The sequence below is a fragment of the Megalops cyprinoides genome, chromosome 6 (assembly GCF_013368585.1).
Source record: "Megalops cyprinoides isolate fMegCyp1 chromosome 6, fMegCyp1.pri, whole genome shotgun sequence".
NCBI classification, from domain to species: domain Eukaryota; kingdom Metazoa; phylum Chordata; class Actinopteri; order Elopiformes; family Megalopidae; genus Megalops; species Megalops cyprinoides.
This window is the reverse complement of record NC_050588.1, coordinates 4,936,952-4,940,333: the sequence shown is the minus strand read 5'-3', so window position 1 is coordinate 4,940,333 and position 3,382 is coordinate 4,936,952.

Sequence of the window (3,382 nt, the reverse complement as noted above, 5' to 3'; positions counted from 1 at the left end):
AGAGGTCTCATATATTCCACAATTTCTCTTTCAGTGTCAGCAAAGTAGAGTCCAGTCCACTGAGGCAATGTATGTGTGTGTGTGTGTGTGTGTGTGTGTGTGTTTATTGTAATATAAAGTAAGACTGTGGTGGAAGTCTTGTCTAGCTATGTGTTTGTATATGTATACACAGTATGCTGATTTGAAGATATGATTGTGTGTCTGTCCTCATACATCTGTGTCCTTTAATGTCTAAGTCAGTTTTTGTGGTTTCCTTAATGTGTGTTTGAGACTGACAGTCTGCTTGCAGTTGTCCTCATTTATGGTCTATAAATGAATGCATTTGGGCAATCCAAAGAAAGATCCGTGGGTTCAAACGGTCCCTCGTCTTCTCTCTCTCTCTCTGTCCCTCTCTCTCACTGTCTCAGCGCTCTTTAAAAGCTGATCGCATTAAATATGAGCTCCCTATGCTACTGCCCCCCTTTCTCTCCTCCCCCTCTGCCTTCCCTCCCTCTCACACGGTCGACTTTTGCATGTCCTTTAGAGTAGAGGGAGGAGCCAGCAGCTCCTGGGGGGAAAGAGAGAGGTATTGGGAGAAGAAGAGGGGAAGGAAAGGACTGTTCCTGCAAGCACACACACACACACACACACACACACACACACGCACACGCACACACACACACACACACGCACAGCCTCACTCTTACACTAAGAATGTGAGGGGTACGTGGGAGAGACAGGGCGTGAGAGACAGAGGCAGGGTTAATATGCACCCAGTGCTGTACTTTAACACTGACATAGTGCTCAGACAGAGACTAAGTACCTGTTAAAAACAAGAGTACACTCTGTGCACAGAGATTCATCAGTCCACAAAGCTACAGTAGTTATTGCCACATATGCTGCTATTATAATTCATGGTTGTTATTTATACTACCCTCATGTTTTGTATTAGTAATATTTGTACATATTTTGGAGTTAATACACTTCTGTTATCTTTAAATATATTACATTGTCATTTAGGTGTTCTTACCCAGATTGACTTCAATAGGTTTCAATTTTATCCATTTATACAGCTGGATACTTCATAAGGCAATTGTGAGTTAAGTACCTTGCCCAAGAGTACAACAGCACTGTCCCAGCGGGAAATCAAACCAGCAACCTTTTGGTTACAAGCTCTACACCTTAAATACTTTGGCAATCATTGTGTAAACTGTAGCAATTTACAGTAAAAAATGAAGGATGAATGAAGGAGTCTGAATTTGAATGTATAATCTGAACAAGAGCAAGCACACTGCTAAGCAGTATTTATAATTCTTCATCACATGCTGCCTTCAGCATGCATTATGTCTGAGGTGACAGTGAGCAGGTATGAGGTGTGCTGTGCAGGGTGAGGCCAGTTGCAGTGAGCTGTTTTTTCCGGGATCCAGACAGGAGCTGTGGCTGAGCCGGCCGGGCCTGATAAAGCCGGGTTGGAATGGCAGCATCTGGCCAATGCGTGCTGGGCAGCGGCATGCTCAGAAAAGTAATGAAAAGAGGAGAGCCCGGGGACAAAAAATTAAGCAAGCATGGAAAATTCGGTTTTCAGAAGGAAAAATATTAACTTTTTTATGTGCCTTTTATGATAACCCCCACAGATCTTTCTGCCGGTGGTAAAAGTTATTGCCGACTGCATTCCATTCCATTTATCCCAGCCAAACTTGTAGATAGATTAAGAGAGATTGTACCTCCGCATTCTGCGCTAAGGAGATATGCCTGTTTTGCATAAGAACGTACAACATCAGAAAGCTTAATGAGTAGAATGGGTGATGCGCCCCGCCCAAGCTCGTCTGCCTGCCCCAAGGCGAGAATGCATCTGGGCTGGGCTTGAACATTTTGACAGCCTCTGCTTTCAATGCATTTCCTGGTATGCTGGTGACCTCTGCTCTCTGGGCGAGCTCTCTCCACCCAGACACTCTAAATGTACAGGACTGTGACATCACTTGTAGTATGTGATGTGGATACACTGTAAAACATAATAACAGAGACTCGAGACCTCAGGGCTTATAAGCCTGTAACCTTAGTCCTTGTCCATTTGAACAGCATGTCACTTTCATTTCAACATTGTCCATCTGAGACTCTCCGTCTATATTGCCCATATAGTTGAGACTCAGGTTCACTCATCTGACATGTCGCGAGAAGAAGATGCGCACCACCAGCGCCGAACTGCACCGATCAGAAGCACGACAGCAGGATGCAAGTGAACGAGTGCACAACCGCTGGAGCACCATGTAACAAGGCTGAGCTGCACGATGTACATAAACTATACACAGTGCCAGCTGGTGGGAAATATAATAATAGGAAACAAATTATACACAACTGCACACCACTCCCTAGAGGTCATGGACAGCTCGACCCTGTGCTGCTGCATCCGATAAAAGCCGTAACAATAGCTGGTACCGAGGCAAGGCTCGTTCTGCTCAAGTCTTCCAGACTGCATAGGTGTGCATAGGGTAGCAATCACGGGGCCGCAGATGATTCAGTGCAGACTGTACATGCATGAGGAATATTAATAGGCAAAAACACTTCAGACCTCCTTCAGAAAGCCTGGCACTGCCCCTCCAAAGAGACACAGATGTCAACTGGGGGCACGACAAGGAATACTGCGTGGGTTTGCAACACTCCTCGGAGAGTGCACTCACCCTCCTCGAAGGGGAAGGTGCGTTTGATCCAACGTACGCCTGCTGCTTTGTGTCCACAATCCAGTGGGATCATCTGGATTTGGACAGTGGCTGGCTGAACACTTTGGGCTTATAACAGACACACATCTGGTCTGTCTGCCAATGATTCTCTCTGTTTCTCCATGCTCACTCTCAAGAAGGGGGTGCAACAGAGACACACTTGGGCCTTCCTGTGTGATCCACGGTAGAGGGCAAAGGGCACACAGCTCCCCTCTTGTCCTGTTCTGGTAAAGACACCTGACGTATATGCAGCCACCTGAGGGCCACCAGGAGAATGGACACCTCCAGCATCAACAGACATGTGTGTGCGCATACGAGCAAACCATGGGCCTTTCACAAGCATAGTCGCTGTTCAGGGGTGCCTGCTCACATGAGCCTCAGCTACCGTGCTGTCTGTCCATCAATTTCAGATGAATGATTTCTGTTGCTTTGTTTCTTCTGCATTGCTTTCGGTGTGACCCTACAGTAAGTAAGCTGGCTAAAAAATAGGACAACCTCAGCACAGGGAGGATTTTAAGATATTTTTCCATGAGATCAGGTATTCTGTGTTACATGTATGTCGACACCCTAGTTTCAGAAAAATAAGCCTTTAAAAATGTTTTTTTTTCACCTTGACATGGTTGTTCATCTTTTAACACCCCTGTTGGCCCTACTGGAAAATGCAGTTCCTTTGCCAAACTGGCAAC